The 23,670-nt window shown below is 31.7% G+C and overlaps 1 protein-coding gene across 3 annotated transcripts in view; it reads left to right on the top strand.

Annotated features, from left to right (window-relative positions):
- Positions 1 to 23,670, top strand: part of SNF4Agamma (SNF4/AMP-activated protein kinase gamma subunit) — a 763,121-nt gene that overhangs the window by 411,772 nt on the left and 327,679 nt on the right. The window lies entirely within an intron of this gene.

Genomic DNA, 23,670 nt, shown 5'->3' with positions numbered 1-23,670 from the left:
ATAGTCAAAAGAAATGAACGAAAAATAAGTGCGTGGTTACTCAATGGGAGTCAGTAGAATACCCCGCCATAATTTAATTTTCAAAGTACACATTAAAGAATGTTTTAATATTAATTAAATAGGTTTTCAACTGCATATGAATGTAAGGCGCTAATACTATGAAAAACTAGAAATATCTTCTGCAGTAAAAAACAAAAAAGAACTATAGCTCGATAGAAGTTACCATGGGGTAACTACTACACGTGTAAAAACATATCAACTTCACTATCATTCGTTAATTGCACATACTTAGACATGCGTGGCACATGTTCAAATTATGTAAGAGTAGCTTAATTGATAGTGTCCAATAAGAACTTATGTACATTTTTTTTGGTTTCTAGTTAGTTTTTGCATTGGGAAAACCACATAAAATACAATAGTGTTAAAAAGGTAATTTTTCTGTTATCTGTTTTTATACCTATTCAGTTTTAGTGTTCCCACTCAAATGGTAGGACTTAATATATCAGATTTACTTATGTTTAGTCTTCTGATGGTAAAAATTCATACATGAAAAAAAAAACTTTGAAACGTTACGATGTTTTATGTTGTTTTCCAAGTGCAAAAACCGACGAGAAAACGACAAAAAATTTTCAAAAAGTTTTTATTAGATACTAACAATAGGATAAAGATAGTGTACGGTGACGATGTGGCTCCACTAGTAAAGTGTACGATATGCCCCGCGTCAAACAACAAAATCATGGCTACTGCTATGGATCATAGTTTTTTTACTGCAGTGATAAATAATTTTATTTTTCGCGTGGATTTCCTTTGCGTTAGCTCTCTGGAGTCACTCACAGTTTTGTAAGCAGTATATGAAAATTCAAAAGAAACTGGTTGGTCGTTCGAACCGCTGCCATGCCATTTCGCTAGCTCTCCATAAATGCTTGTGGTCACGGAAGTGGTTCGCTTGTTGCCGAAATAGACCGATCAGTCAGGTGACCCACTGTTACATCCCGAGTTGATACAGACGAATCATATTATAAGTAAAAACGCAATTCATCCGTAAAATTCATACAAGACGTATTGTGCACATACAGTAAGCTCATATGACAAGTAGAGCTTATACGTCACTTATATGCGTGTGTGTGTGTGTATTAGCTTTGAGGTAAATGTTTCATAATATGCTGACATATAATACGGCCAGCCTCGTTGTAAGAATACATGTATGTATTGAAATTGTACGTTATGCATAAATCGTATTGTGTGTATAAATAAATAGCTTACTTGTGCATTGATTGTCCATTTTTAATAATGTATACCAATTTAAAAATTGTAATTACACATTATTTCATCATCAAAATTGATTGTAAAATCCCCAAAAGGATTAATTTTAAAATTTGTAAACTTACTGTCACACATGAACTTGTATTTTACGTTTTTTTATTGCTGATGCGAGCTTTCATCATCACTGATCCAAAAAACTCAATCGCACTTATCAGAAAAATGCGATTAGCACTGTTATATTGTTACTTCCTAATATATGAAATCATAACATGTAACATCATCGTGCAAGCCTACTGTTTTGCTGTCAACGCAGTCTGCAAGAACATCACTCATTTGTTGACCTAATTTGACCAAAGGCCTCTTTTACTCGCTCTGACGCTATAAAAACTCACCATCAAGAGTAAAAATTGCTCTTTTTACGTTTATCACCTGTCCTGTAAAGTTTTAGTCTTCTCTTGACTCCAGTGACTCGTGAGTACCTTATACACGTAAGGCATAACGTGTTGGCTGAGGCAACTCGGGTGCATTTCGAGAACATCAATAGTATCGAACCACGCTAAGGAGCGAAATCAAATGAAGGAGGCCCGCTGAAAGTGGTTCCGATGATAGCAGAGAAAGCAGAAACCGCAACATCTTACTGGCCACGAATTCACTTGTGTAGTTTAAGGAACCACTGGAAATTAGTACACAAAGCAATAGGGAACTCTGAAGCAGCAGTTATAACAATCAGTGATAGATGTTAGTTATTTATCAGTAATATAATTAACATCCAACTTTGTTAAAGTGACCCGAGTAAATTGTATTTAAAAGAACAAATTATTTTTAAGTATTTTAATAAACGGGTGTACTAAATAAAAGTATTTATATTATTTAAATAAAGATTTCTACACAATTAAAGAAAACAAATAAAGCTCACGAGCTGAATCCTACAAGACCCGCAAATGACACTAAAATGAAACAGTTAAGACCATACTCTAAACAAGTCCGGTCATAACACCACCTCTCCGTACTAGCTCGCCAAAAGCACGCAGACTTCACTACCAACGTTTACTTTTAATCACAGATTTACTTATGTCAGCCTATTCTTAAAAGCGTTACAACAAATGTTTTAAATTTAGCACCATCATAAATATGACTATAGTTATTGTTCCTGCTATCCACTTAATCATCCTGGTAGGGATTTAAGCTGACGGTATGAGCTAATTGGTCGTTCTAGCCATCTTTAAGTCGTTGTCGGTAATACACTTACAGTTAGTGGTGTTCTATTCGATAAAAATTAGCTTTTGAAATTTGCTTGAATAAGAATTTTAATCACCCTGGTGACAATCATCGCTCACCATTTTTTATTTTTTATTTCTTGATACATAGAAATCCCAAATTTTGTAACTTATAGTATCATAAACTACTAGACCTTAGCATATTAAAATTGTTTATAAACATTGGGTCCGCATAAGGTTTGGAAGTTCAAATAACAATAAATTTTGTGACTTTCTTTTGTACAAGAACGTACCAAAAAGACGAGTTAACACTTTTCTTAAAAAAGTAGAGAATAATTTAAACAAGAAATCAGGTGTGGGTCTCAGGACCCCCGGCATAAGTTAAACTTCTAACTCAAATATTAATAAACTTGGTATAACAGAAACTCAGAAAATTAGAGTACACCTACTTTCAAAAGGTCTTAAAGAATCCGGTATTAAAATAGTAAAAAATTTATTATTATTACGTATTCAAGCACGCGCGTGCATTAAATACATATACTTATAAATACAACTTATTTTACAAATGATTTGCACATTCTAAGTACCTACTTCAATGTTTGCCATGACAAAGGTATTAATACAAGTACGAACTGTTGGTTATGTAATGCAGAACGAAAAAAAATTTTCACCAGACGTACTTCGCTGAAAGAAGGTATTTTTGTTCCGTTACGTGTTAGTTGAAGATTTTATTAACGTCCGTATTCATTTTTCAAACATGCCCTACTTAATAAAAAATTTTTTTACTCGTTCTTTTCAAGATAATATCGAAAAAAAAAATTAAGGTTATGTTTGTGCATGCTACACATCCTCTCTATTTGTGCAAGTTGATCATGTAGTTTCTCTTTAGAAAATCCGTAAAAATAGTTATTTTGGGTCTATCTAGCTTCCTTTCGAGATATGACTGTTTTTTGAATTTTCAGATGTTATGTTGTGACAAACATTTTTCGAAGATTTTGTAAATGTCCATATTAATTTTTCTAACATGGCATACAAAAAAAAATTTGTTTACTTGTTTTTTGCAAGATACATTCAAAAAAAGAAATAATTAAGATTATGTTCGTGCATAGTCCAATCCTTCTACATTTGTACGCCACGATCATGTAGTTTTCCTGTAGGAAACCCGTAAATATTATTTTTAGCCAATTATTTTCCCCTTTTGAGATACAGCGTTTTTTCTTGTTTTCAAAGGTTAGGTTCTCGTATTATACATATTCAATACTTTATGCACGTTTTTTTACGTAAATGTATACACATAAAAGGATAAATAGGAAAGGACAACGATTTTTACTATGTTTTTTTTAAGACTTCGAAGAGATTAAACGACGTTTTATGTCAGACATCATTTGCCTGATAGTACCTTAGCTATAACAAAGGCCTAGCTTAGCCCGTATTAAAGTCACGTTACGATTTTTACCATGCAGCAGTAAGTATTCGCTCGGTGCAGGTGATTGGAGGAGATTGACGAAACGATCTAAGCGCCTATGGTGAGAATTGAGAGCAACTTGGGAGCTGAAGTATGCAGACGATGCCATTAACGTGAGTATACATATATTTGTCAAGTAACATCGAAACTGTTCTCACCGGCAAGCTCTTCCTCTCAGCTGTAGTCTGTCATCTGCACATTTTGGCACCCAAGCTTCACTTTTTCAACGATGTATTGGAAGCGCTGTTTGCTATGCACCCAGAAAATTGACTACTACAGAGAGAGGCTGTATTATATACATAGATAGAGTATTAACTGCGGCTTATTATTGTGCGCATGCGAAAGGGAGTGAGTGGGAGAAAGAGAGACAGAAAAACAGATCCTCTGCGTTTCAGTTAGCGCTGGCTAGTGCATATAGACAATATATATAGATATGTGCACAGCAGCGTTCGTACTCTTGCTCGTTTCACGGGTTAACTCTTTATTAAGGCGTGCCTAAAGAAGTTTCACGTCAAAAATTTAAAAATCATTAGTACGCCTATAAGTTATTTAAAAAAGCAGGTGCAGTAAAGCTTAATATAAATTAACTATAGAAACTAAATAGTTATGACTGATATAAGTATACAATTTTCTAATATAGCTGTACGTCAAAAAGTTTTTAACTTCGTTGTAATTAAATTGTACTTCTTATTTTTATAATTGTATGAGATTAAAAAAAGGATTTTAATTACTTTGCACATAACAACATTTTACACCAGACACTTAAATAACCACCGCACCTGTAGTTAACCATTATTGCTAGCATAACTATTACTCTTACCGCATGCTGTTATGTCGACTCAACTCAAATTTTCGTACAAACTTTGAGCATAAAACTCTACCATTACCGCTATCATTGCTGTCATCAATACGACTGTTGTTGGTTCGACTGTAATCACTTTTCATCGTTAGTACTGCCATCACAGTTATGCATGTAACTTGAATCTATAGCGACAGCGAATGCATTGAACTTTTACTGATGATTGCTGTACTATAGCTGCAACATTCATGTCATTTACAACTTTTACCTTTACTGCTATCAGAAGAAATTTTAAGCTTGATGCATGACGACGTTGCGGTTCATATTTTTCAGCTAAATGCTAAGTTGATGCTGATGAAAACCCGTCGTTGATGATAGTTTTGCGAGAGCTCATGCAGTTAACTAACTGTAAAGATTATACATGACGAAAGTATTATCTCCATCGGTAAAAGGAACTTTTATCAAGAAGACTGCATTCATACATAAAATGGCGAAATTTAACAAGTGAAACTATATAGTTATAGTCGAAAGGATACTTTTAACACTGTCAATGAACTTATAACAATGCAGGCCACCAAAATAAGGCTCTCAAAAACTGCAACTGTACGAAATATTTTTACGATTTAGTAACACCAAGCAAAATTAAAGTTGTAAAGGTATTAAAGAAATAAGAATATTCATAACTAATAACATAAGTTATCCTTATGGATATAAACAAACTAATGTACAAGAAAGTTAAATTTTCGCCATACCCCCACCGAGAGTTCGTTTTTTTTCCCTGGGTTCTGTGACGAACACAACCTACCTTTTCATAAGACGCCATGTACGACAAAGAAGGAAAACACGGACATTGGATTAAAATATTTTTAGTATAAGACACAAGAATCCTCTCATTTTTTGACAGGACCCGTATTGTTACTCAAATTATAACACAATAAATTTTTAATAAGATTTTTCAAATTTTTTTTTTCATAACCTATGTAACTGATTTTTTCCGTTAAGGTACCTTCTTCACTATTCAATCGGCAATAAATGATTTAAAATTATGAAAAACTGTCTTACACCACCTAGTTTTAGTATGTCAGATTTGTGAATAGAATGTTTTACACAAAAATTGTAATTATATTTTATAAATACACTTTTTCACATAGGTCGATTTCATCGGCAGTGTTGTTTTAATACAGTTATTAATAGAAGACGGTTTAAAATGGCTGAAACGTTTTGTAGCATGTAACTTTAGTATCAAGTGGCGCGATAGTGCCACGCTAGCAAGTAGAATAACATACGAATGGGATAACTATTGGAAATGTACCTGTACCACGTGACACGGTGATGTATATACTAGAGAAAAAATACTACAGGCCTCATGGGAGAAACTGAGTTTTCATTTTTTTTCGTGGTAGGAAAGTTGTTAAACACAAGTTGGTAGAGTACGTATTTTCTTTTTTCTTTTTTTTTTTTTTTTTTTTTTTTTTTTATATCATAGTGCTTTACGTCCGGCTCCTATAAAGGGTGTTACTGAGGGCACTTAGCACTTGGGAGAAGGAAGGGAAGAGGGATGGGAGGCCTCTCATTACTGGGAGGGGGTAGGGGGAAATTAGGCAATTATTCTGCGAGGAGGTCGCCTAAACCCTCTTCAAGAAGCATTGCGTGGTGAAAAAGCACATGTGAACAATCACAGAGGTACTTGCCCGAAACAGTCGCACTGGCCAGGAATCGAACCACGGTCTCCCGCGTGCCAATCCACGACCTAGCCGACTGAGCCACCGCGCGCTCAGTAGGTATTTTCATTATCATGAGAGTCAAGTTCTAGTTTTATTTATGTGATAAAATCGCTTACTCAGGCCAAAAACAGCGTTTTGAAGGTACTAAGTACAGTTATTCCTACATTTAACTACTTTTTTCTGCTGCTGCTGCTGCTGCTGCTGTTGCACCTATTCAGAGGTAAACAACAAGCTCAATGTTAGGTCAAACTTCGTACCTTTGGAAATATGATATTGGCCTTAATAAATAAGTTCATTGAATGAAAAAAATTACAACCTGGCTCTGATGGTATTAAAAATATGTACTCTAATAACTTTTTGTGTTCAACACCTTTTTCACCACAAAAAAAAATAGAAACTTAATTCCTTTCATAAGGCCTGTACTGCTTTTCCTCTAGTAGTCATATATAATCAGCTGAGTCACATGGTACTGGTACATTCCCAATACGAACCAGTGAGGAGCCGTGGCACTGTTATACGCTGATTTGGACTATTCAAATTTTCAATATTGCTTCATTTATTCAATTGCTCGAATTAGCACTTGGTTTTGTGTACACAACTTAGTTGAGACCCACAGTTTTGAATGAAAATATCTAATCAAAAACGGTTACGTTTCAACGAAATACGATCATTCGCAATTGCAAAGGATCTGATGCTGCTTCGATTTTTCATCGTCAGTGTCAGACCTTCGCAACTGTCCTAAGTTGCACCTCGTATTGAAAAACATATGTAATTTAGTACTTACGTTGCACCTCGTTTCTATGGTTTTTCGAGTAGCTGATCATAGGTCCCCCTCTGTCTATCCTCCCCCGCTCACTCACTAAATATCGCAAATTACGTGATTTAACTATATTTCTTTCTGATCCATGTCTACTTTTTCCAAAGATAAAATTTTTGGTTTACTGAGGACTTTACTTACAAAAGAACAAAATTTAAAAAAAGGGATACTGTAACGGACAAACACAATCAAGCTTTTGGAACAATAATTTATTCTGTTAATTTAATGTTCTGACATTTCATGTATCGTTTTAACTCATCTATTCTTTTAAAACCCTTTCCATGATTTTTTTCACGGTTTTTATGAATAAATATATGTCTGTTTAAATGTGACGATCTTTGAACGTTTGTTCCCATTCTGTACAATGAAATAATCTTTCGTCTCTATGTTCTTTTTTATGCCTTACTAAATTTTTTTCTTTTGTAAAAACAATTTCACAAACTTCATAAAAATACTTTAACTTTCTATGTTTCAGTTTATGAATTTTTAACTTTTCAGGTGTTAAGACTTTCATGTTGCAGAAGTTGCAAGGGTGTAAATCATCATTGCTATATAATATATGTTTACGTATTATTACAAATTATACATATTATTAACTTGATTGTAATTATTTTCTTTACCTTAATTCCATCTGTAATTAAAATATGGGCCACTGTAAAAACAGACTCATTTTTATCCCACACGAAATTAGTCTTATCATCATTTTTTTTCGCTCTATCATGATTAGTAAGGTAAGAACTAAGAGAAAAAAGTAGTGGCACCTCCTACATACGTAAGCATCTCTAAATACGTATGGATTTAGATTTTTGGTGGTTACGGTAATAACACAATCTTTCAGAATTGAGATAATTTTAATGTTTTTCAGAATTTTTTTCAAGCTCATAACGTTATTTTTTTACTTCGTCTTTATTTTTGGCTAATTTAACATTTTTTCTGTGGAACTTTTTTTATTTATTTACTCTATTAGTTGAATGTTTCACTTTTTTTATTTTTGCTTTTATTTCTTCATTAACTTTGAAATTTTTCAAATTTTACGGAATTTCGTATAATCTTTCTCAAAACTTTAGCCATTCTTAATCCCTGAATCTGTACTACACTAAAAAATGTATCTGTTCAAATAGTAGTTATTAGTAGAATTAATTTCTTAGGGTTTCGGTAATGACAGTTACGATAGTGACGAATCGTCTTAAAAAATGGATTTCTACATTAAGAAATTATTTTAAAAATGTTTTCCTCACATTTGTAACTTGTACTTACTATCTAATTCGATTTCTCACCACTTAAAATATGTACATATACCTTGACGACAAGATAGCACCGGTAACGGTAATGACAGATTTCATCATTTTTTCAACCGCACGAAAAAAAAGACGATCGCAAAAAAGAGTTTCTCAATTTTTTAACCACCTTCCTGGTTTATAAACATAGTACATACAAATAAAGGTAGATAACGTCATCGGCGACTTTACTGAAGTAGAAAAAGCGATTGTAGTGCAAGAATTTGAGCGAAAATTTTGAAATTAACAAAACAGAGAGACACAAATCAAGAGACAATCTGTACGGCATAAAATTTTTTAAGAATTTTTTTTCCCATGCCGTTAAGTACGTATTACTGAATTTCATACTTCGATACGAAAAATTAAAATTTTCAAAATTTTTTTTTTAATAAAGGTAGACAATGTCAAATTCTTATCCGAGATAGGTTACGGTAATGACATTTTAACATTATATTCTTTATTCAAGCTTGCAAATCATACCTGATTATTATAATTGATATATTATATAGTAATTTTAGAGGGTCATTCCACACAACCCCTTCCACCCCTCTTCAACCCCCTTCGCCCCGCTCGATTTTTATGAGCCCCCCTTAGCCACTCCTCCACCCCCTCTAAATAAGGTAAATATAAATCAGTTTCAACTATATTCTTAAAGGGTTTTAATTTTTGTTAAGCCCCTTTATCAGTAATCATCTCATTTTTAGTTTAATTACTTTTATTTGCACCTCCACTCTCAGCAATTCCTGACACTTTTCAAAAAAATCGCTCCGCCTTTCTACAATTTCGAAATAGACACTTTTCTACACTCCTTAGCTCTACGTTACTATTTCTTATTTGAATGAAATAATTATTTAAGCTGTGTGTTATTCGTGAGCACATTTCCATACTGTCAGTTTTCACCTATTTTCATTGGGTTGAATTAATTTTGAATTTCTTTCCACCCCCTCTTATAACTTTGTAAACCAATAACCAGATAATCCAACCTAATTTTGACTAACTCCCTCCAGTCACCCTTCAGCCGCATCTCTTAACAAGGTAAAATTACATCAGTTTTTATGTCATTTCTAGTTACATAACTATTTGCACCTTCTGTCTCAGCTCTCCTTACAGTTTTAAGAAAGCTCCGAATCTCCAGTACCTAAGCACATTTCCACACAACCGTTAAGGTAGTGCTATGGAGCGCTCGTTTTTTTTTTTAATTTTCTAAAAGCTTATTAATTGTATTATTGAATAAGTATAAGAACAAGTCATCATATTTTGATACTCAATCAATAACAACGAATAAACTTACAGAATATTTAAACCATGGACCAAGTTCGTAGCCCTATTCACCAAAAAAAAATAGAAATCATACATATTGAAGTATGTCAAATAATGCACATCGTCATGGAACAATATTTAAATAATAATTTTATTGATTCAATACATTAATTTATTATTTAAATAAACTGTGCAAGAATATTTTGCACAATTCCATACTTTTGCTAATGTAAAAAGATTTAGTTTTTTTATCTACTTAAGATTAGTTAACGTCAAAAATTTCTTTCCAAACAATATTTTCTATTTCTAAATTATTATACGTTCTGTTTAATGCGACGTCTAATTCACCACGTAAAAACAGTGGTTTTTCCAAATATAATCCAATACTACTGAAATTTTGACCTTGAGATTTATTGATTGTCACGGAAAACGCTAAAAATAAAGGAAATTTTTTTCTGTGTAAAATAAAAGGTAATGATGATGAATTTCCTGTACTAAAAATTATTTTTGGTATAAAAACCTTCTTTCCAATTTTTTCTTCAGTTACAATTTCTGCTTTAATATTCTATTTAAGTCATTTTGTAATTTATAATCTTGGATCGTTACATAAGCCATTAATAACAATTGCTCCAATTTTTAAATTAAGCTCATGCAGTGGTCAGCCTTCACGAATATTGTTTAGAAATTCCATTGTAAAATTTATATAATAATTATTATCAGATTTTTCAATACTTGTAAGTAGCATGATCTATGCTGTTATATGTTTTCATTTCTTTTTGTACATAATTTAGAATTTTATTATTCGAAAAGTTAGTACATTGGTCTTGAGAAGTAAGTATAACGCTATTTATTGTAAAGTTAATATCTTTACCAAAAACATCGGGACACACATCAGTTGTTTTCATTAATTCGGTACTTAAAACGAGTTAACTTTTCCTTCTCCAATATCTAATAATAATTTTGAAAATGCTTTGTAAATCGAATGCATATAAATAATATTTAGTTTTAGAATACGAAACGACCAAGAATACGATGATTTAATACTTTCTTGTATAATCATGCTTCTATTACTATTTTTTAATACTAGCAAAATCTGTCCAAAATTCCCTCCTAAAACCATTAATTTATTACTAAAATAAATATTTGTATTACATAAATCACGTAATGTTCTTTCAATTATTACTTTATTTTTTTTTTTTATATATTATAGTGCTCTACGTCCGGCTCCTTTAATAAGGGCACTACTATGGGCACTTAGCACTTGGGAAAGGGACAAGGAAAGGAATGGGAGGCCTCCCATTACTGGGAGGGGGGTAGGAGGAAAATAATCAATTTTTGCTGCCAAAAGGTTGCCTAGACCCTCCTCGAGGAGCATTGCGTGGTGAAAAAGCACATGTGAGACTCACAGAGGTACTTGTCCGAAAGTCGCACTAGCCAGGAATCGAACCACAGTCTCCCGCGTACCAATCCACGACCTAGCTGACCGAGCCACCGCGCGCTCTTTTCAATTATTACTAAGGCTTTTTAGGAATCATAGAAGCCTCATCCCATATAATTAAATCTACAACTTACAATTTTTTTTTCCAGATTCAAATTCCAAGAACGAACTTTCTACATGTTTAAGTCTAATGGTAAACGAAATGTTCTAAGACTGGTCATTTCTTTTAGAAATAAAATTAAAGCTATACCAGTCTATGCTATGGATAAAATTTTTTTTCCACGAGAAATAAAGTGATAAATTAAAATTTCATGCAGAAATGTTTTTCCTGAACCTACTCGGCCGCTAATATAAAAAATTTTACCTAATTGTTCACATATAATTTTGAAAATCGTGATTTACGATCAGCGAGATTCATTACGGCCAGAGAGTATAAACATTATTTTTTTATTTTTATTACTTCTTTAAATATTCTTATCTGTACTTAATATTAGGCGAATTTAGAATCCTATATGAGGATATTAAAGTGAAGTAAAAAAAAAAAACCTATCAGACCTTTTTTCCAGAAACACTATGTAATCAATAAAATTATTCAAAATGTTTTTTAAACTTTATCTCCTTGGATATTGTCTGCAATTGGAATAGAGGCGAAAATTTGTCTCATAACCTGTTGTCTTACATAGAAAACAGTTGCCCGTCGTATTAGCTTTTTTTATGACCATCAACAAATCACAAGGACAGAGATTTGATTCCTATTCATTGTATATTAAAAAACCTTCATTCTCTCATGGATAATTCTACGTTGCTTGAACAAGATGTAAGAATCCAAAAAGAATTTTTATTCCAATTGAATCCGAGAATAAATCAGAAATTGAAAATATTGTTTAGAAAGAAATTTTTCAGTAATTCAAAAATATGTTACTTCAAAGATCGTCACATTTAAACAGACATATGTTAATTCATAAAAACCATGAAAAAAAATATGCAAAATGTGTGGAAAGGGTTTTAAAAGGACAGATGGGTTAAAACGACATATGAAATGTCACAACATTAAATTAACAGAATGAATTATTGTTTCAAAAGCTTGATTATGTTTGTCCATTTAATTATACCTGCTCCTGAATTCTGTCTTTTTGTAAATAAAGTCCTCAGTTAATCAAGAATTTCATACTTGGATAAAGTACACATGGACCAGAAAGAGATTCAGATGTAAAAGTTCAATCAAGTTGAGCAAATAATGGTCCTTCAGAGACATATAGTGAGCAAGTGGGAGAGAATAGACAGAGGGGGACCTATGATCAGTGATTTGAAAAACCGTAAAAGTGAGGTATGACTTGGGTACTAAATTACATATATTTTTGAACATTTTGGATAGTAAAATTTTCTATAAATAAGTATTTTGTGTGGGGGAGCCAGGGGGAGCTGTGAGCAAGTGGGGGAGTGGGGGGGAAGATTACTTAAATGTAATTTGATCAAAAATGACATAAAAATAAGCAAATAACTATGTGAATCGAGGGGGGATGATGGGTGAGGGGGAGCAGGGGGGGGGCTGAGACTCACTTTCGTCAATATAACTAAATGATATAGGGAGATATATATGTATTTATAAATATATATATATATATATATATATATATATATATATATATATATATATATATATATATATATATATTCGTATGTACGCATGTAATAATGATCTTACTGTATTAGTACTATTAAAAAATTTTGTTGGAGATTTTGAGTACCTTGAGGATATAAATTGCGTACGGTTGCTTGAAAATTATTCATTACTGTCCTGTTATGATTGCTAATATTCACAAAGTTGGTCACACTTTGATTTGTTATGCCCAATCACTATTGTGTTAATTTAAATTGCAGGGACTAGACGCATAGGACCACGACCTTGGGTGAGGCAGCACAAAAATGCCTGAAAGCAAGCAGCGGTCTTGGTGGCATGGCGAAGGGAAAGGGAAAACCAGGCAGGGGCTAGAGAGCGATCATGGCAGAGGCATTCGGACGAAAAGTTTCTCTTGAACCGGATCCCAGAAATTTGGAAGGCTGAGTGTCTTCCACGAACTGTTGGCTCTCTTTTGGATTCCCGCAGTAAACAAGGCTCTCCTGTTTTTAAGCCTCTCGCCTCTGCTTGGTCTCTTTTCTCCGGTATTCGTATGTAGAAGGGGCCGTCTGATTAGCAAATGAAACGAGTTCGTAAGTTGTCTCCGTAATAATTTGTCGTCACTGAAGCAGTAAATCCATCATGGTGGCTTCGTAGACGTACTAGTCTTTCTTTGCTAACTGATCTGCCTATTTTTTAATGAGTTTCCTTACTTTTGTTTTTTTTTTGATCGCCGTACCGTGCCATCTAGCTGACACACCCCGTTAATATTGTGAAGTGCTAATATTTGTATTTCTTTTTTTTTAATGTATTATAAATATTATTTTTAAGAGATTAATGAGTCCAATAGAGTATAGGTGGTAACGGGTTTAATTTAAATGTCAAATCGTTATTAGTCAGCGGACAGGGGCAATTGAACGAAAAGATCATGCATTTAAATATATTATTTATGGTTGTTATTTTGTGCACTCAGTCTGGTTAAAACGGAAATAGTGCTAAAACTTGTAATACATTTTTTTAAATTGACTGAAATTTTGATTTATTTGTATGCGAAACCATGTTGACTTTCTGTATCCATCCCAATAACCTAAATGAGAATGGGCATTTATTCTGATTTCTATATTGATCGATACAGAATAAGAGATTATTATCTAAGTTTTGAATATGAATTTCCTTATCATTGAAACCGCCAATTCAATAAGTTATATGTAAAGCAGTGACGCTTATCTATTATTTGTGGCCAGCTTACTCCAAAAAACGTAATTTTTTTCAATACATTTTATTTATAGTACAAAAACAAAAGCACGTGTATGAAATTACTTTAAAATTTTTTTTTTTTTTTTTTAATGTCGGTCCTGAAAATGGCTGCTGAAACTCATCTGATTCGTAGATGGATGACATCATTTCTTGGAAAAGAATTATCTGAAAGCAAAAAACAAAACGGTTTCATGTTCTGTATCGAATTGGCTATGGCCTCAAGCAGAATAAAACATTTTCAATGAAAAAAAAAGAAAATGGCAGATTTTTAAATTATTTTGACCCTTTTTTTCACTTTTAATTGTTTATAACTTTTTTAAATAATTATGAATATTTCTAGTTCTGCTTGAGGCCATAGCCAGACATCTAAAAAGTAAAATGCTGTTTGGTTCATATCGATAAGTGCAATAGTTTTGAAATGAGAGTGTCATCCACGCGAAAAAACGTGGTTCGGAGAAAAATACCAGCTTCATACTCAACTCCTTCCTGGTATTCGTAAGCATCATTCTGAAGAATTCTTGCATTCCTTAAAGCAGTTCTGTATTCCTTAGACGCTTCAGTAGCTTCTAGCTCAGCTCGATCAACACGTCTGTTGTTGGCCCTATCAGCAAAGTGCCTTGCTTCGATTCAGTTTTTTTGCAGCAACACTGGTTTGTTCTGTATCATCATTTGAAGTATGTTGATTACCCAAAAAATTCCTTCTTCCTGATCTATGTGGGATACCACTTTTTCTTTTTTTGTCCATGATAAATTTTGAGAGCACGCAAACGAAAAATTTACCGACGCGTACAAGGACTGAAGTGAACAACCATCACCATCGGAAATTTCACTTGTACTGCCGTATATTATATACAAAGGACGCTCTCTAACTGTAAAGAACAGAATATTTTCGAGAAATAGGAGGGAACAAAACAATAAGACGATCCGAAGGCACGCAGCAGCTGCCGCTACCGAAGGCGTTCGAGCGGCCGGATTTACCGCAGCGCTCTCCACTATTTTATACCTGCTTCTCGGTCTTGCTTACCTTCGGGACTAATTCTATACTATTTCTACGAGTATACAGTAGTAATGTATGAAAAAAAAAATTTCGATTTTTCAAAATTGTTTGGAGTAAGCTGGCCTTAATGAGATCTGAGTTATAATATCAAAGTTTATTTAATTTCTGATTAAGTTGCAATTTAATTGGGTTCTAACAAAATTGAATTATGGCGTTTTATCTTCTCTAAGCTAAGAGCGTTGCCACTGTATTAAGATACATTCTTTATATCGTTGTATACGAGATTATTTTGCAATCAATTAATATTTCTTTCAAGCATCTGATATTCCCGGCCTCAATTACATACTCACTCCCTTGTAAAAAATAAAGGTGTGTCGTGTGGGAGGGTCAAACACCCTAACCCATCCCCCAAAGAAAGCAAATCACGCAAAATTTTTAGAATGAAAAGTTTGTCTGTCCATTGACCGAGATTGAAAACAATCATGCGATATTGAAATGAAATAAGAAAATGGACATGAAAGAAATTATGAAATAGATAAAGGTTTGAGAACAATTTATATAAATTCTTTACAAATTGTTGCCTTACATACAAAATAATCAGCTATTTCTTTTATATCAATAAATAATTGTATATATTTCAATGAGAATTAGTTAAAGGTAAATTTTCTATTGGAATTACAGTATACTCAAAAATAATATCACTGCCCCCCCCCCCAAATAATCGTAAGTCTTCTGTGAACGACTGCTTTAAAGACGTCGGTAATGATACCCGTCAGTAAATTTGATAGCATAGATTTACTTACAGAAGTATAAGGTATTGAACTACAAAAGTAAATTATTGATAACAGTCGAAGAATTTGTATACACCTGAAGAATTTAATTGGATATCCGTACATTGATTTTTTATCACTGTGTGAACGTATTTTAAAAATAATGTCTTCCATCTATGTGTAAATTAAATAATCTCACGATTAAAGATCTACCTGCTAAAATGTTCATTAAACTCTTATTGAAAAATATAATTGCAACAAGCAAAAGCACTTTAAAGTATTGTGAAAAAGGTCACGGTCATGAATAAAAATATACCTCATCGAGTTTAATAAGATCGAGTGAAACGCAGAACTATCCATCTACCTTTACCTTTGGAAGAAACTTTGAAGAAAATTTTGCCCAAAATCTGATCTAGAATTATTTATTTTGGTTAGAGGTCGTCCTACAAAAAAAAGTCTTTTGGGAAGATTTAGTTGGCATTAAAAAAGTGTGCTAAGCATTGACTTAAGTGTTTAAATCCACTTTATTCAGAAATCGTTATACTATATCATTCTGAAACACTTATGGAAACCTTATATCACATTCCTCTACACTATGAAGATGAATCTGAAAATAAAATAGATGATAAAAGTTGCGAGAAAGGTAATAATGATATATATTTTAATAATTAATAATAATAATCTGCTTTGTGAAAATAATCAAAAAATTAGTTTTTTAAAGCAAAAATCACAGTCTGATACTTTTAATAAGCAATATTAATATATCCTTTACATGATAAAAAATTAATGCGTCTGACTTAACTTTATATTAAATGTTACAAGTAAAGATAATCTTAGGGATGTTCGTGCTAAAGAATAAGATGTAAAATGTTTTCCAGATTTGTTTTCTTTCGGAATGCATGGTCAATATATTGATAGAACTATAAAACTAAAAAATTATATTAAAAGCAGTTCAACTTTAAAACATTTGCAGTTTGGACTAGTTGTACTAAATATTTTATATTTATTACACAATTATAATATTCGACAGATTAATGCTGGAATATTTCATAAGTTTGATTTTAATGATCCACGATTTATACGCACATTTATATGCACCGCTGGTCAATTGATATAACACTCAGAAAAATTTAATCGAAATATAATTTAAATCTAATTTTTTCTTCTTTACGAGGAACTAAAACTTTTTGGCAAACACCTCGTAATAATTTAGATTGCATGATCGATGAATATGAGCCAACTACTTTTTGTATTACCCTCAGTTTAGGTGAATGGAATGGGTCTAACTTAGATATATATATATATATATATATATATATATATATATATATATATATATGTGTGTGTGTGTGTGTGTGTGTGTGTGTGTGTGTGTGTGTATCTTCCTGTATTATATAGTTATCTCAGTAGGGCATTCCACACATACCCCCTACAGCCCTCCACAGACCACCATCCACCCCCCAACTGCCCCCCCTTCCACAAAATAAGGTAAAAACCTGCCATATTTCCCTTGTTTAGAAGCATCCCAGTTTTTCCCAAAACCTCCCACAGCCCCCCACATATTTTTTTGTGCCTCCGCCCCCGCCTTACCACCACCCCCTACACTACTTTTGGGGAACCTAACAGAGATCATACTGTCTTTCTCGAACATTGATGTGTATACAGATGTGTACTTGTCGTATAAGTATTAATCTATTACTTTTCATCTGATTTGTTATCACACTACTTTAAGACAAAACTTTTTTATTACTATGATTTATCTCATCGTCAAAAAGAAATTGAAAGTCATAATTGATTTATAGGGGGTCGTTGCGCAAAGCGTCATTATAATTATATATTAAATTATAAAGTTATGTGTTATATCATATAGTTAACTGTGTGGGGCTTTCAAAGCAACCATATAGAACCATTTATATTGGTAGTTAAAAGATTGTTTATTCATTCATGTTTTACTCACAGTCTTTTAAAAAATTTAATTTAATACATCATAAAAATAATATGTCATATATATTTTTGTACTGTAAAAATGTTCATTTGTGATGAATATTAACTAACAAGAACATATTTTTTTTTTACAAAACACTTTTTTCTTATCTATTTTTCCACTCTGCTCAGATGGCAAACAGATGGACTTTATTTATACAAATAACTACTAATCTTTCCATTTATACAACTAAGAGTACGATTAGAAACGAATTCATATCAATTGTATTTCAATTTGTGAGTGTAAAGTTCTTGATGCACTAAGTTTTTTTTTGTTAGCTTTGATGAAAAACTATGTGTAAAATGTTAATTTTTATGTGTATGTATTATATTATTTTTTATATGTATTAATAAAACCAATACATACATAAATTTAAATTACACTTAATTTATCATTAAAACAAACCGTGGATGTTTCGCATTAGGATAACTTAATTTATGAGTCAACTTATTCAGTCCTATTAAATCGCGAACACTTAGGTCTAATCCTACTTTGTTTTAAATTAATGTTAAAATCGGTACAATAGAAGAACACAACATACATTCATGGGATGTATTATTAGATAATAAATTTCGTCTATACATATAAGAATATTTAAATCATGTTGTTATTATTAGATACATTATAACTTATAATCAAAAATTTTTTTCCGAATTATATTTTTAATATCTAAAATGTTTTCTCTATTGTTTAAATAAAAATTCCATTTTTATTTTTGCATCTCGATAAAGTCACGTACAGTTGACCATGAGAAAATAAATGTTTTTTTAAAAGTAATCCCACGTTACAAAACTTTGACCGTGAGACTTGTTTATAGTCATAGCAAATGCTACAAATTATGGGAATTGTTTTTTGTATAAAATGAAAGGTTGATAAATCAGACAATAATATTTATTTAAATTTTCCGGTGGAAATGTTAAACAATGCTTGTGAAGGATTAACACCTCATGAACTAAATCTCAAAATTGGTACAACAATGATGTTACTGAGAAATTTAAGTATATTAGATGGACTCTGTAATGGAACACGTTTACGAATCACAAAATTATTTCAGCATAATATAGAAGGAGAAATAATAACTGGAGAAAAAATTGGAAATAGAGTCTTCATTCCAAGAATAACTTTAGACACAGAAAACTCCTCATTATCACCGTTTATTTTGTATCGTAAACAATTTCCAATCATTGTGACATTTGCTATGACAATAAACAAATCCTAAGGTCAAAGTTTCGATAATGTAGGTTTTTATTTAAAAAAACATTTATTTTTTCATTGTCAATTATATGTGGCTTTATCAAGATGCAAAGACAAAAATAACTTATTCATTCAAGTAGAAAGGCAAAAAAATACAGAAATAGAAAATATTGTTTAGAAAGAGATTTTTACATTATTCATTGACCTTACTTAATAGTTTTCATAGATAAATCGGCAATATTCATGGTAAGAAATTGAAAGTCACTTATTAATGCTTCATCATTTAACAAGCATACATGACATGATGTATGAAAAATGGTGTGGGGGGGGGGCAATGGGGGGTCTGTGAAGGGACAGGCAAAATTGTGTGAAGGGGCTGTGGAGGGCTGAGGGGGGTCCAAAGAAAAAGTTAGAAAATGTGAAATTAGCGATGAAAACGGTCGAATTTAAGCTTATTTATGGGGGGCTGTGGGGGGTACATGGAAAGGGTCTGTAAGGAGGCTGTGGGGGATGTGGGGGGAATATGTGGAATGCTCCACTCAAATAACTATATAATATAAGGAGGTATATATCTTCCTATATTATATAGTTGTACTGACGAAAGTGAGTCTCAGTCCCCCCGCTCCTCCCCGCTCCCCCTCGGCTCCCTTCGATTCACATAGTTATTTGCTTGGTTTAATGTCATTTTTGATCGAACTATATTTGCGTAACCCGCTCGCTTTTAGCTCTCCCTCGCTCTCCCTCCACCCCCCCAAATACTTATTTACAGAAAATTTTACCATCTGAAATGTTAAAAATATATGTACTTTAGTACCCAAGTCATACCTTGTTGTTAGGGTTTTTCAAGTCACCGATCATAGGTCCCCTTCTGTCTATTTTTTTCCCCTTACTCACTATATGTCTCTGGAGGACTATTATTTGTTTTACTTGATTGAAATTTTACATTAAAAATCTTTATCTGGTCCATGTGTACTTTACCCAAATAAAAAATTCTTGATTAACTGAGAACTTTATTGACAAAAAGACAGAATTCAGGAGCAGGTATAATTAAATAGACAAACATAATTAAGCTTTTAAAACAATAATTTATTCTGTTGGCCTAATATTGTGACATTTTGTGTGTCGTTTCAACCCATCTGTTCTTTTAAAACCCTTTTCACATTATTTACATATTTTTTTTTTTCATGATTTTTATGAATTAACATACGTCTGTTTAAATGTGACGATCTTTGAAGTTACATACTTTTGATTTACTGAAATATTTCTTTTCAAACAATATTTTTCATTTCTGATTTATCCTCGGATTCAATTTAAATAAAATCTCTTTTTAGATTTTTACACCTTGTTTGAGCAACGTATAATTATCCGTGAAAAATTAAACGTTCTTTAATATACAATGCATAGGAATCAAAACTCGGCCTTGTGATTTTCTGATAGTCATCGAAAACGCTAATACAACGGGAAACTGTTTTCTATACAAGACAATAAGTAATGATGATAAGGTGCCAGTATTAAATGTTATTCCAGGAATATAAACTTTTCTTCCTTTTTTTCTCCCGTTATAATTTCCGCTTCTACATTATACTTAATTAATTTTGTTATTTTTAATCTTGTGCTATTACAAAGACCGTCTGATATACTTAAATTTATTATTAACATTATTTCAGCATTTATTTTTAATTTCAATTCGTATGGTGGAAGAATTTTTCTGATATTATTAAAAATTATATTGGAAATTTAATATTTATATTATCATGGGTTTTATCAACCCCTTTGTGAGTTGCGTATTCTGCTGATGTGAACTTATTCTCAGCCTGCATTGATAATTACACAAGTAGTGTTGTTCTTTATCTACTCTATCTGCCAGTTGGGGGTTGGCGCGCGGAGCGCGCAGGGGGTCGTCAGCCCCTCTAGTGTGTGTATACATATACATATATATATATATATTCCTATATTATATAGTTGTATTGACGAAAGTGAGTCTCAGCCCCCCCTGCTCCCTCTCAGCACCCCTTTAATTTACGTAGTTATTTGCTTGTTTTTACATTATTTTTGATCAAATTATATTTGAGTGAGCTCCCCCCGCTTCCCCTTAGCTCCCCCTGCTCCTCTTTCACCTCCTGCCCCAAAAATACTTATTTATAGAATGTTTTACCGACATAAATGTTAAAAAATATACGTAATTTAGTACTCGAGTCATAGCTCGTTTTAAGGGTTTTTAAGTCACTGATCACCGATCTCCCTATGTCTATTTGCTTCCTCTTACTCACTATATGTCTCTGAAGTACTATTATTTGTTTAACTTGATTGAACTTTTACATTTTAAATCCCTTTCTGGTCAATGTTTACTTTACCCAAATATAAAATTCTTAATTATCTGAGGACTTTATTTACAAAAGGACGGAATTCAGGAAGAGGAATAATTAAATAAGCAAACACAATTAAGCTTTTAAAACAATCATTTATTCTGTTAGCTCAATGTTGTGACATTTCATGTGTCGTTTTAACCCATCTGTTCTTTTAAAACCCTTTTCACATTTTTTACGTATTTATTTTTTATGGTTTTTATGAATTAACATACGTCTGTTTAAATGTGACGACTTTCAATGTTACATATTTTTGAATTACTGAAAAATTTCTTGCTAAACAATATTTTTAATTTCTGATTTAATCTTGGATTCAATCGGAAAAATAATTTATTTTGGATTCTTACATCCTTATAAAGCAACGTTTAATTGTCCGTAAGAGAATAAAGGTTTTTTAATATACAATTCTAAGGAATTAAAACTCTGTTTTTCTGATTTGTTGATAAACATAGAACATGCTAATACAAAGGGAAACTGTTTTTTAAAAAAGACAAAAGGTAATGATGATGAGTTGCCGGTATTCAATATTATTCTAGGAATATAAAATTTGCTTTCTTTTGTTTTCCTGTTATTATTTCTGCTTCTATATGATACTTAAATAATTTTGTTATTTTTAATCTCGCGCCACGATTTATCTTATCGTCAAGATAAATTTAAAGTCATAATTAAGTTATAGGGGGTCATTGCGCAAAGCATCATTACTATAAAGTTAACTTTTATATTATATAGTTAACTGTTTGGGGCATTCCAAGCTAAGTTCCACCATATAAAACCATTTATATTGGGAGTTTTAAGATTATTTTGTCATTTATGTTTTACTCAGAGTCTTTTTAAAAAAAGAATTATTTAATACATCATAAAAAAAATATTTTATATATATTTTTTTATCGTAAAAATGTTTATTTGTAAAGAATGTTAACTAATAAGAACATGTTTTGGTTCTTTCAATATATTTTGTTTTCATCTATTTTTCCAAACCACCCAGAAGATAAATAGATGGACTTTATACAAACGAATAATTCATAACCATTTCATTTATAAAACTCAATTCGACCAAAAATCAATCTATATCAATTGTATTTCCATTTATTTGTAAGTATAAAGTTCTTGGTGCTTTAAGCTTTTTTTTGTTAGCATTTATGATAAACTATGTATAAAATTTTTATGTGTATGTTTTACATTTCTTTGTATACGAATGAATAATACCAATACATACAAAAATTTAAATTACATTTAGTTTTAAATCAATGTTGAAATTGGTACAATTGGTGCAATTGGTACAATATAATATCGATTTATGGGATGTAATATTAAGTAATAAATTTTGTCCATACATATAGGAATATCAAAATCATGTTGTTATTATTAGATACATTATTACTCATAATCAAAAACGTCTTTCCAAACTATATTTTTAATATCTAAAATGTTTTCTCTATCGATTTGAATAAAAATTCTATTTTTATTTTTGCATCTCGATAAAGCCACGTATAATTGACCATGAGAAAATACAGGTTTTTTCAAGTATAATCCTACTTTATCAAAACTTTGACCTTGAGACTTGTTTATAGTCATAGCAAATGCTACAACTGATGGGAATTGTTTTCTTTATAAAATAAAGGGTAATGATGAAGTATTTCCAGTATATAATGTAATTTTAGGAATAAAAACTTTATTACCAATTATTTCTCCCGTAACTATTTAGCCTTCTATGTCATACTTTAACAATTTAGTAATTCGCAATCGTGTACCGTTACATAATCCGACTGATATACTCATATTTCGAATTACCATTACCATTGTACCTATTTTTAATTTAAGTTTATGAGGTGGCAAGCCTTCACGAATATTAAGGAAATTTAAATGAAAAAACGTTTTTTCATTTAAATTTCCTTAATTATGGCAAAGGAGCAAGAAGACAGTAGTTTTATTATCAACTTTACGAATATTGTTTAACATTTCTACGGCAAAATTTATATCTTTTGTTTTTACAGATGTTGAAATTTTTAAATAGCAAAAATTTTTTTTTTCTCATTTTTGTAATTTTATTGTTATAAACAATTAATGTGGTGTATAAAAAATATCGTATCGTGTAGTTAGTGTCATAGTAAGCATTATCATTTTTTTGAGGCTTCTAGGAACAGTGCTAAACGCAAAAAACTAAAGAGAAAATGGCTTTTTTTCGTTAATTGTCAAAGAAATAAATTAAGCTGATGTACATGCA

The sequence above is a fragment of the Copidosoma floridanum genome, unplaced genomic scaffold (assembly GCF_036245765.1).
Source record: "Copidosoma floridanum isolate Cflo_tuat_1 unplaced genomic scaffold, Cflo_Japanese_pri ptg000024l, whole genome shotgun sequence".
Lineage (NCBI taxonomy): Eukaryota > Metazoa > Arthropoda > Insecta > Hymenoptera > Encyrtidae > Copidosoma > Copidosoma floridanum.
This window is presented reverse-complemented; position numbering and strand designations above follow the sequence as displayed.